Here is a 13110-nt window from a genome sequence, read left to right on the forward strand (position 1 = left end):
ATGTGTTGGAGCGTTACCCCGCCGACGTGGAGGCAGACCTGTGGCAGTTTCTTACAAAGCAGGAACTCAAAAGTGATATTCTATTTCCTTACCATTTTGAGTGAGTGTTTCTGTCTTGAGCACATTCTCTTTTGTTTACTCCATGCATGGTATGTGGCCGGCTAATCGATGAGTTATGCATGACGTACTGTGCATGTATCGTGTCCGCAGGTTCCACTGGATTCTGCTAGTAATTAAAGTTAACACCTCAGAATGTCTCGTCCACGACTCTGTGAATATGGATCCAAAGCTTTGGGGCGGCATGAGAAGAATGCTGCAGAAGTAATTATTTTCATTCATTTGCGCTCTATATCGATCGGCCTATTTCGTTCATTTCCTAATATCAAGTAACTAATTAATAACTCTCTTGTTCATTTAATTTTCTTTGCCTCGTAGAGTTTGGAGACGGTTCGTAGATACAAAGGTCGGTGAATTCAAAAAAGAGCTAGAATTCAAAATGTTAAAGGCTAAGAATGCTGGGGATATTCAGCCACCGGAGACCAATCTATGTGGATACTATGTCTGTGAGATGATCCGGAGATACACCTCTGAGCGGGTTCCGAGTGATACCAATGCTTAGAGGAATAACCTCCGGTGGATGCTTAGTCCAGAAGCTCGCTTCCGACCACTTCAAGAGGAACTAGCTGGATGGTTCAGCAGGGAAGTCCTCCATCCTAAAGGAGAACACTATTACGAGGACGTAGAACTTTATATGCATTAAATCATGTATGGAAACTTGTTCAAAATTGTATATGGTCATCCGATGATATTGAATATATATTGTATATTCCTCTTGAATTCTTTTTGGTTCTAATTTCAAATTTATTTGAAATTGTACATTCATATGCATGTATGTAGTACCGTAGAATATATGAAACTCCTTCAAAATTAAAATAAAGCACAAAAGAAATAAAACAATACAAATTAAACAGAAAACAGGTTTAAGGGGGGGGGGCTAAAACCCTAAACCTGCGGCGGCCTTTAGTCGCGGTTGGCCAGAAGAACCGCGACTAAAGGTCCTCCGCCCCGACGGCCACCTGGCGCCCACGTGGACGGGCCTTTAGTCGCGGTTCTTAAGCAACCGCGACTAAAGGGGGGGGCCTTTAGTCGCGCCCGTTCGGTCGCGGTTGCGCAACCGCGACTAATGGCAGTTGCGAACCGCGACCAAAGGCCCTTTTTCCACCAGTGAATGCGGTCATTTTGCTTCAAAATAATACCGAAAAAGGCTTTCGGCCCGCTTTATATTATAAAGCAAATGCCCAAGCCAACATCCAACAAGGTTCAAACACACACACACACACAAGGTCCAGACAGACAAGTAGTCAAAGGGTTAATGCTGAGGGCACAACTCAACAAGCCCTGAAAAAACACAAAAGAGCGCACGCGCCGGGTGCGACACAGCATCTAGTCGGGCTCCGGGGGTGGCGGAGGGAGCGGAGGCACCAAGCGGAAGGCCATCGATCGAAGGTCAGCGAGGAGGGTGCTGATGACGTCCCGGTCCTGGGGGCGGCTAAGCTGCCGCCAGAGCTGCAAATAACCACACATTTTAAAAATGGAGTCAGTAGCACACCGAAGAGGCACCTTCTGTATGACAAGCTTATTGCGTACGGTCCATAGCGTCCAGGCAAGGACCCCAATGCAAAGCCATCTAATATGCCTGTAGCGAGGGGGGAGGCCTGAATTTCCGCAAGCAGATCAGGGAAGTTGGTGTTGCACCACTGGCCCCCAACCGTTTCGCGGAAACAGGACCAAAGGAACTGTGCCATGTAGCACGAGAAGAAGATGTGGTTGGCATTCTCTACCGTGCCGCACATGGGGCACATCCCATCTCCAGGTCCATGACGCTTAAGGACCTCTACGCCGGACGGGAGGCGGCCGCGGATCCATTGCCACAGGAAGATCCTGATCTTCAGGGGCAGGCGGATGTCCCAGATCAAACTGAAGGGCTCGGGGGCCATCGATGGGGCGATAGCCGCGTAGAGGGGTTTGGTGGAGAAGCATTTGGAGGGTTCCAGACGCCAAGAGATGGCGTCCGGGGTGTCGGTGACGTCCATAGGGAGAAGGGCGATGTCCTGGAGGAGGACATCCCAAGCTGCAACCTTAGGGGGGCCAAAGGGGCGGCGGAAAGCGAGGCGCCCTAAGTCAATAAGGGCCGCCTCGACAGATACCCGAGGGTCAACAGCGATGTCGAAGAGCACTGGAAAACGCGCGGCCAGGGGGGTGTCGCCAAGCCACCTATCAAACCAGAACAGGGTCGAGTACCCAGTACCCACCAAAATGGATGTGCCAATGCGAAGCACGGGCAGCAGCTGGACGACGGCCTGCCAAAACTGGGAGCCGCCTGAGCGCTGACAGAATGCGAGAGGCTGTCTACGAAGGTACTTGTTCTGGATGATAGTAAGCCAGAGATCTCCCTCTCCATTGGCAATGCGCCAGAGCCAACGGGTCAGTAGGGCAATGTTCATGCGTCGGGAGGACAAGATCCCAAGACCACCCTGGTCCTTGGGTTTGCAGATATCTGGCCAGCTGACCATGTGGTATTTCTGCTTACCCCCCTCCCCAGCCCAGAAGAATCTGGATTGGTATTTGGCGATCTCCTGGTGAAGGGTTTCATGGAGGCTATAGAAGCTCACGAGGAACCAAAAGAGGCTAGCAAGCGAAAAATTGATAAGGATCACGCGAGCAGCCTTCGACAGCCAGCGCCCTTTCCAGGGCTCAACGCGATATTGCATACGGGTCACCATGGGGTGAAGATCGGCCATGGTGAGGCGCGAATCACTAATGGGGATCCCCAGATAGGTCGTGGGGAAAGAACCCAGCCGATAATTTAGTCGGTCAGCAATAGCTTGTGCTTCCTCCAAGGGGTAACCGAGAACCATCACTTCGCTCTTATCGAAGTTGATGGTTAGACCCGACATTTGTTGGAAGCACAGGAGGAGGAACTTCAAGTTAGTAATATCTAGAGCGGATCCCTCCACCATTATAATGGTATCATCCGCATATTGAAGGATGGAGACCCCTTCCCCTCCAACTAGGTGGGGGACTAAGCCGCGGATATGACCAGCGGCCTTGGCCTTATCCAGGATGGATGCCAGGGCATCGACCACCATGTTGAACAAGAACGGCGAGAAATGGTCACCCTGACAGACCCCACAGAGGGTGGGGAAGTAGGGCCCAATGTCTCCGTTGATGTTCACTACGGTCCGGCCACAGGAGACAAGCTGCATGACGCAAGTCACCCAACGGTCGTCGAAGCCCTTGCGAAGCAACACTTCCCGCAGGAATGGCCAGTGTACCGTGTCGCATGCTTTGTGAAAGTCTAGCTTTAGGAAGACCGCGCGATGGCGTTTCAGCCGAACCTCGTGGAGGACTTCGTGGAATACTAACACCCCATCAAGAATAAATTGGCCTTGTATGAAGGCGGATTGGTTCGGATGGGTAATCGTGCCAGCGAGGAGGGTCACCCTATTGGCGTACCCTGTGGTCAGGATCCGGAAAATCACATTAATCACTGTGATTGGGCGGAACTAGCGAATGTCAGAAGCGCCCGGGACCTTGGGGATGAGGGTCACAATCCCATAATTGAGGCGCCCAAGGTCCATGGAGCCCGAATAAAATTCTCAAACAGGGCCATGACCTCCGGCTTGATGGTAGGCCAGAACGTCTTGAAGAACGTCACGGGCAGGCCATCCGGACCCGGGGCTGAGGAGGGGTTCATCCCCTTAATGGCTGCGAGGACCTCGTCCTCGTCAAAAGGGGCGACTAATGCCGCATTGGCCTCAGCCAAGACCAATTGCGTACCCGACCAAGTGTCGGGGGCGAGACTGGTCCCACCCCGCGGGGTGGGGGTGATTAAATAGGTCTTTATAGAAGCCGTCTACATGGGTACGGATGGCCGAGGGGAGAACGATAGGCATGCCGCCATCCCACAGGCAGTGGATGGAATTGCGACGACGCCGGCCGTTCGCCACCGCCTGGAAATAGGTGGTGTTGGCATCACCCCGAAGCACCCACCGTTGGGTACCGCGCAAGCGCCAGTAGGCCTCTTCATCGGTGTAGATGGTGGAGAGCTGGTCTTCAAGGTCGTATTGCAACATCCACTCATCTGGGGAGATCCCGGTCGAGTCGGCGCGGGCGTCCAAGGCTTGGATAGCCGACAATAGGGCCTTTTTGCGATCTCTAAGGTCCCGGCCAAGGTTAGCCCCCCAACCCTTCATGAATTGGCGGGCGAGCTTGGCGCAGAAGTGCCACGAGTCCACAACAGACATGGAGCGATGGGGTGCAGAGCGAGCGGAAATCCAGCGAGCGACGACAGCCTCTCGGAAGCTGGCCTGATTGAGCCAGAAGGGCTCGAACCGGAATCGCGGCGGGGTGGAAGACCGCTCGTCGGCGGTGGAGAGGAGGGGGACATGGTCAGACCCGATCCGGGTGACAGCCCGGAGCGAGGCCAGGGGGCAGCGTAATTCCCATTCCGGGGAAACTAGGACATGATCCAAGACGGATTTTGTCGGGTCAATCTGCCAGTTCGTCCAGGTGAACCTGGCCCCCGTCCGATCAAGCTCGCGGAGCCCCAGCTCTGCGATCCAATCGTTGAATAACTGCATCCGGGGGAAGTTAATCCGATCATTATTCTTCTCATCCCGGGATTGGATGAGGTTAATGTCTCCGCCCACGAGAACTGGGAGGAGGGAGTTAGAGATCTTCAGCTGTAGCTCTGCTAAGAAGGACGGGGAGCAGCGGTGGTCCGCCGGTCCGTATACAATTATGACCTCCCATTTGAAGTTCAGGGCACGCTCGAAGATCTCCATACTAACGAAGAATTCGCCCCGGTCCATGCTACCCACCTCAAAGGTGTTGGGGAACGTTGTAGAAAACAAAAAATTTCCTACGGTTTCACCAAGATCCATCTATGAGTTCATCTAGCAACGAGTGATCGGATTGCATCTACATACCTTTGTAGATCACGCGCGGAAGCGTTCAAAGAACGGGGATGAGGAAGTCGTACTCGACGTGATCCAAATCACCGGAGATCCTAGCGCCGAACGGACGGCACCTCCGCGTTCAACACACGTACGGTCAGCGTGACGTCTCCTCCTTCTTGATCCAGCAAGGGGGAAGGAGAGGTTGATGAAGATCCAGCAGCACGACAGCGTGGTGGTGGATGCAGGGGTCACCGCAGCAGGGCTTCGCCGTTCTACTGCGAGAGGGAGAGGTGTAGCAGGGGAGAGGGAGGCGCCAAGACTCAAGGGTGCAGCTGCCCCTCCCTCCCCCCTTTATATAGGCCCCCTAGGGGGTGCACCGGCCCTAGGAGATGGGATCTCCTAGGGGGGGCGGCGGCCAAGGGGTGGAGCGCCCCCCACCCTAGGGTTCCCAACCCTAGGCGCATGGGGTGGGCCAAGGGGGGCGCACCAGCCCACTATGGGCTGGTTCCCCTCCCCACTTAGCCCATGGGGCCCTCCGGGATGGGTGGCCCCACCCAGTGGACCCCCGGGACCCTTCCGGTGATCCCGGTACAATACCGGTGACCCCCGAAACTCTCCCGATGGCCGAAACTGCACTTCCTATATATAATTCTTCACCCCGGACCATTCCGGAACTCCTCGTGACGTCCAGGATCTCATCCGGGACTCCGAACAACTTTCGGGTTACTGCATATTCATATCTCTACAACCCTAGCGTCACCGAACCTTAAGTGTGTAGACCCTACGGGTTCGGGAGACATGTAGACATGACCGAGATGGCTCTCCGGTTAATAACCAACAGCGGGATCTGGATACCCATGTTGGCTCCCACATGCTCCTCGATGATCTCATCGGATGAACCACGATGTCGAGGATTCAAGCTGTTGGAAATATGCCCTAGAGGCAATAATAAAAGTATTATTATATTTCATTGTTCATGATAATTGTCTTTTATTTATGCTATAACTGTATTATCCGGAAATCGTAATACACGTGTGAATACTTAGACCACACTATGTCCCTGGTAAGCCTCTAGTTGACCAGCTCGTTGTGATCAACAGATAGTCATGGTTTCCTGACTATGGACATTGGATGTCGTTGATAACGGGATCACATCATTAGGAGAATGATGTGATGGACAAGACCCAATCCTAAGCATAGCATAAAAGATCATGTAGTTCGTTTTGCTAGAGCTTTGCAAGTGTCAAGTATCTCTTCCTTCGACCATGAGATCGTGTAACTCCCGGATACCGTAAGAGTGCCTTGGGTGTATCAAATGTCACAACGTAACTGGGTGACTATAAAGGTGCATTACAGGTATCTCCGAAAGTAGCTGTTGGGTTGACACAGATCGAGACTGGGATTTGTCACTCCGTATGACGGAGAGGTATCTCTGGGCCCACTCGGTAATGCATCATCATAATGAGCTCAATGTGACCAAGGTGTTGGACACGGGATCATGCATTACGGTACGAGTAAAGTGACTTGCCGGTAACGAGACTGAACAAGGTATTGGGATACCGACGATCGAGTCTCGGGCAAGTAACGTACCGATTGACAAAGGGAATTGCATACAGGGTTTGATCGAATCCTCGACATCGTGGTTCATCCGATGACAACATCGAGGAGCATGTGGGAGCCATCATGGGTATCCAGATCCCGCTGATGGTTATTGACTGAGAGCGTCTCGGTCATGTCTGCATGTCTCCCGAACCCGTAGGGTCTACACACTTAAGGTTCGGTGACGCTAGGGTTATGAAGATATGTATATGCAGAAACCCGAATGTTGTTCGGAGTCCCGGATGAGATCCTGGACATCACGAGGAGTTCCGGAATGGTCCGGAGGTAAAGAATTATATATAGGAAGTGCTGTTTCAGGCACCGGGACAAGTTTCGGGGTTATCGGTATTGTACCGGGACCACCGGAAGGGTCCCGGGGGTCCACCGGGTGGTGCCACCTGTCCCGGGGGGCCACATGGGCTGTAGGGGGTGCGCCTTGGCCATCATGGGCCAAGGGCACCAGCCCCTATAGGCCCATGCGCCTAGGGTTTCCCCCTAGGAGGAGTCCTAGTGGTGGAAGGCACCCCTAGGTGCCTTGGGGGGGAGGGAAACCTCCCCTAGGCCGCCGCCCCCCCTAGTAGATCTCATCTACTAGGGCCGCCCCCCCCCTTGGCACCCCTATATATAGTGGGGGGGGGGGGGAGAGGAGGAGAACACACCAGCCCCTGGCGCCTCCACCTCCCCCCGTTACGTCTCTCCCTCGTAGTCTCGGCGAAGCCCTGCTGCTGTGACGCCCTGCATCCACCACCACGCCGTCGTGCTGCTGGATCTTCATCAACCTCTCCTTCCCCCTTGCTGGATCAAGAAGGAGGAGACGTCTCCCGTCCCGTACGTGTGTTGAACGCGGAGGTGCCGTCCGTTCGACGCTGGTCATCGGTGATTTGGATCACGTCGAGTACGACTACATCATCACCTTGCAAGCTTCCGCACGCGATCTACAAGTGGTATGTAGATGCAAACTCTCTCCCTAGACTCGTTGCTTAGATGAACTCATAGATGGATCTTGGTGAAACCGTAGGAAAAATTTTAATTTTCTGCAACGTTCCCCAACAGTGGTATCAGAGCTAGGTTTATGCGTAGTTCTCTTTGCACGAGTAGAACACAACTTTGTTGTGGGCGTGGATTTTGTCATCTTACTTGCCTCTACTAGTCTTTTCTTGCTCAACGGTATTGTGGGATGAAGCGGCCCAGACCAACCTTACACGTACACTTACGTGAGACCGGTTCCACCGACTGACATGTACAAGTTGCATAAGGTGGCTGGCGGGTGTCTGTCTCTCCCACCTTAGTTGGAGCGGAATCGATGAACAGGGCCCTTATGAAGGGTAAATAGAAGTTGACAAAATCACGTTGTGGTGATTCGTAGGTAAGAAAACGTTCTTGCTAGAACCCAATTGCAGCCACGTAAAAGATGCAACAACAATTAGAGGACGTCTAACTTGTTTTTGCAGCGATTGATCATGTGATGTGATATGGCCAGAAGTTGTGATGAATGATGAATTGTGATGTATGAGATCATGTTCTTTGTAATAGGATTCACGACTTGCATGTCGATGAGTATGACAACCGGCAGGAGCCATAGGAGTTGTCATTATTTTTTGTATGACCTGCGTGTCATTGAATAACGTCATGTAAACTACTTTACTTTATTGCTAAACGTTAGTCATAGAAGTAGAAGTAGTCGTTGGCGTGACAACTTCATGAAGGCACGATGATGGAGATCATGGTGTCAAGCCGGTGACAAGATGATCATGGAGCCCCGAAGATGAAGATCAATGGAGCTATATGATATTGGCCATATCATGTCACAACTATATAATTGCATGTGATGTTTATTATGTATTATGCATCTTATTTACTTAGGACGACGGTAGTAAATAAGATGATCCCTTATAAAATTTCAAGAAGTGTTCTCCCCTAACTGTGCACCGTTGCTACAGTTCGTCGTTTCTAAGCACCACGTGATGATCGGGTGTGATGGATTCTTACGTTCACATACAACGGGTGTAAGACAGTTTTACACAGCGAAAACACTTAGGGTTAACTTGACGAGCCTAGCATGTGCAGACATGGCCTCGGAACACGGAGACCGAAAGGTCGAACACGAATCGTATAGAAGATACGATCAACATGAAAAATGTTCACCGATGATGATTAGTCCGTCTCACGTGATGATCGGACACGGGCTAGTCGACTCGGATCGTGTAACACTTAGATGACTAAAGGGATGTCTAATCTAAGTGGGAGTTCATAATTTGATTAGAACTTTATTATCATGAACTTAGTCTAAAACCTTTGCAAATATGTCTTGTAGATCAATGGCCAACGCTAATGTCAACATGAACTTCAACGCGTTCCTAGAGAAAACCAAGCTGAAAGATGATGGCAGCAACTATACGGACTGGGTCCGGAACCTGAGGATCATCCTCATAGCTGCCAGGAAACAATATGTCCTAGAAGGACCGCTAGGTGACGCTCCCGTCCCAGAGAACCAAGACATTATGAATGCTTGGCAGTCTCGCGCTGATGATTACTCCCTCGTTCAGTGCGGCATGCTTTACAGCTTAGAACCGGGGCTCCAAAAGCGTTTTGAGCATCACGGAGCATATGAGATGTTCGAAGAGCTGAAACTAGTTTTTCAAGCTCATGCCCGGGTCGAGAGATATGATGTCTCCGACAAGTTCTACAGTTGTAAGATGGAGGAGAACAGTTCTATCAGTGAGCACATCCTGAAGATGTCTGGGTTGCACAACCGTATGACCCAGCTGAACATTAACCTCCCAGATGAGGCGGTCATTGACAGAATCCTCCAGTCGCTCCCACCAAGCTAAAAGCTTTGTGATGAACTACAACATGCAGGGAATGGAAAAGACCATTCCTGAAGTGTTCTCGATGCTGAAGTCAGCAGAGGCTGAAATCAAGAAAGAACATCAAGTGTTGATGGTCAATAAGACCACTAAGTTCAAGAAGGGCAAGGGTAAGAAGAACTTCAAGAAAGACGGCAAAGATGTTGCCGCGCCTGGTAAGCCAGTTACCGGGAAGAAGTCAAAGAATGGACCCAAGCCTGAGACTGAGTGCTTTTATTGCAAGGGGAAGGGTCACTGGAAGCGGAACTGCCCCAAATACTTAGCGGATAAGAAGTCCGGCAACACCAAAGGTATATTTGATATACATGTGATTGATGTGTACCTTACCAGTAATCGTAGTAACTCCTGGGTATTTGATACCGGTGCCGTTGCTCATATTTGTAACTCACAGCAGGAGCTGCGGAATAAACGGAGACTGGCAAAGGACGAGGTGACGATGCGCGTCGGGAATGGTTCCAAAGTCGATGTGATCGCCGTCGGCACGCTGCCTCTACATTTACCTACGGGATTGGTTTTGAACCTTAATAATTGTTATTTAGTGCCAAGTTTGAGCATGAACATTGTATCTGGATCTCGTTTAATACGAGATGGCTACTCATTTAAGTCTGAGAATAATGGTTGTTCGATCTATATGAGAGATATGTTTTATGGTCATGCTCCGATGGTCAATGGTTTATTCTTAATGAATCTCGAGCGTAATATTACACATGTTCATAGTGTAGATACCAAAAGATTTAAAGTTGATAACGATAGTCCCACATACTTGTGGCACTGCCGCCTTGGTCACATTGGTGTCAAGCGCATGAAGAAGCTCCATACCGATGGACTTTTAGAGTCTCTTGATTATGAATCGTTTGACACGTGCGAACCATGCCTCTTGGGCAAAATGACCAAGACTCCGTTCTCCGGAACAATGGAGCGAGCAACCAACTTGTTGGAAATCATACATACCGATGTGTGCGGTCCAATGAGCGTTGAGGCTCGCGGAGGATATCGTTATGTTCTCACTCTCACAGATGACTTGAGTAGATATGGGTATGTCTACTTAATGAAACACAAGTCTGAGACCTTTGAAAAGTTCAAGGAATTTCAGAATGAGGTGGAGAATCAACGTGACCGAAAGATAAAATTCTTACGATCAGATCGTGGAGGAGAATACTTAAGTCACGAATTTGGTACACACTTAAAGAAATGTGGAATCGTTTCACAGCTCACGCCGCCTGGAATACCTCAGCGAAACGGTGTGTCCGAACGTCGTAATCGCACTCTATTGGATATGGTGCGGTCTATGATGTCTCTTACTGATTTACCGCTATCATTTTGGGGATACGCTCTAGAGACAGCTACATTCACTTTAAATAGGGCACCATCTAAATCCGTTGAGACGAAACCGTATGAATTATGGTTTGGAAAGAAACCTAAGCTGTCGTTTCTAAAAGTTTGGGGATGCGAAGCTTATGTCAAGAAACTTCAACCTGAAAAGCTCGAACCCAAGTCGGAAAAATGCGTATTCATAGGATACCCTAAGGAAACTGTAGGGTATACCTTCTACTTAAGACCCGAAGGCAAGATCTTTGTTGCCAAGAACGGATGCTTTCTGGAAAAAGAGTTTCTCTCGAAAGAAGTAAGTGGGAGGAAAGTAGAACTCGATGAAGTACTACCTCTTGAGCGGGATAGTGACGCAGCACAGGAAACCGTTCCTGTGATGCCCACACCAACTGAAGAGGAAAACCATGATAATGATCAAGGTACTTCGGATCAAGTTACTGCTAAACTTCGTAGGTCCACAAGGACACGTTCCGCACCAGAGTGGTACGGCAACCCTGTCCTGGAAATCATGTTGTTAGACAACAATGAACCTTCGAACTATGAAGAAGCAATGGCGGGCCTGGATTTCAACAAATGGCTTGAAGCCATGAAATCCGAGATAGAATCCATGTATGAAAACAAAGTATGGACTTTGACAGACTTGCCCGATGATCGGCGAGCGATAGAAAACAAATGGATCTTTAAGAAGAAGACGGACGCGGATGGTAATGTTACCATCTATAAAGCTCGACTTGTCGCTAAGGGTTATCGACATGTTCAAGGGATTGACTACGACGAGACATTCTCTCCCGTAGCGAAGCTAAAGTCCGTCCGAATCATGTTAGCAATTGCCGCATACTATGATTATGAGATATGGCAGATGGACGTCAAAACAGCATTCCTTAACGGGCATCTTAAGGAAGAACTGTATATGATGCAGCCGGAAGGTTTTGTCGATCCTCGGAACGCTAACAAAGTATGCAAGCTCCAGCGATCCATTTATGGACTGGTGCAAGCATCTCGGAGTTGGAACATTAGCTTTCATGAGATGATCAAAGCGTTTGGGTTTATGCAGACTTATGGAGAAGCCTGCGTTTACAAGAAAGTGAGTGGGAGCTCTGTAGCATTTCTCATATTATATGTAGATGACATACACCTGATGGGAAATAATACAGAATTTCTGGACAGCATTAAGGCCTACTTGAATAAGTGTTTTTCAATGAAGGACCTTGGAGAAGCTGCTTATATATTAGGCATCAAGATCTATAGAGATAGATCGAGACGCCTCATAGGTCTTTCACAAAGCACATACCTTGATAAGATTTTGAAGAGATTCAGAATGGATCAGTCCAAGAAGGGGTTCTTGCCTATGTTACAAGGTATGAGACTGAGCTCAGCTCAGTCACCGACCACGGCAAAAGATAAAGAAGAGATGAGTGTCATCCCCTATGCTTCAGCCATAGGATCTATTATGTATGCCATGCTGTGTACCAGACCCGATGTAAACCTTGCCGTAAGTTTGGTAGCAAGATACCAAAGTAATCCCGGCAAGGAACACTGGACAGCGGTCAAGAATATCCTGAAGTACCTGAAAAGGACAAAGGACATGTTTCTCGTTTATGGAGGAGACGAAGAGCTCGTCGTAAAGGGTTACGTCGACGCTAGCTTCGACTCAGATCTGGATGACTCTAAGTCACAAACCGGATACGTGTATATGTTGAATGGTGGAGCAGTAAGCTGGTGCAGCTGCAAGCAGAGCGTCGTGGCGGGATCTACGTGTGAAGCGGAGTACATGGCAGCCTCGGAGGCAGCACATGAAGTGATTTGGGTGAAGGAGTTCATCACCGACCTAGGAGTCATACCCAATGCGTCGGGGCCGATCAAACTCTTCTGTGACAACACTGGAGCTATTGCCCTCGCAAAGGAGCCCAGGTTTCACAAGAAGACCAGGCACATCAAGCGTCGTTTCAACTCCATCCGTGAAAATGTTCAAGATGTAGACATAGAGATTTGCAAAGTGCACACGGATCTGAATGTCGCAGATCCGCTGACTAAACCTCTCTCGCGTGCAAAACATGATCAACACCAGAACACTATGGGTGTTCGATTCATCACAATGTAACTAGATTGGTGACTCTAGTGCAAGTGGGAGACTGTTGGAAATATGCCCTAGAGGCAATAATAAAAGTATTATTATATTTCATTGTTCATGATAATTGTCTTTTATTCATGCTATAACTGTATTATCCGGAAATCGTAATACACGTGTGAATACTTAGACCACACTATGTCCCTGGTAAGCCTCTAGTTGACCAGCTCGTTGTGATCAACAGATAGTCATGGTTTCCTGACTATGGACATTGGATGTCGTTGAT

The 13110-nt window shown here is 49.6% G+C and overlaps 1 pseudogene; it reads right to left on the bottom strand.

Annotated features, from left to right (window-relative positions):
• Positions 1–1369: 1369 nt before the first annotated feature.
• Positions 1370–4874, bottom strand: LOC119350271 (annotated as a pseudogene).
• Between the last annotated feature and the right edge of the window lie 8236 nt (positions 4875–13110).

This window comes from Triticum dicoccoides, chromosome 1A (assembly GCF_002162155.2).
Source record: "Triticum dicoccoides isolate Atlit2015 ecotype Zavitan chromosome 1A, WEW_v2.0, whole genome shotgun sequence".
NCBI classification, from domain to species: Eukaryota; Viridiplantae; Streptophyta; class Magnoliopsida; order Poales; family Poaceae; genus Triticum; species Triticum dicoccoides.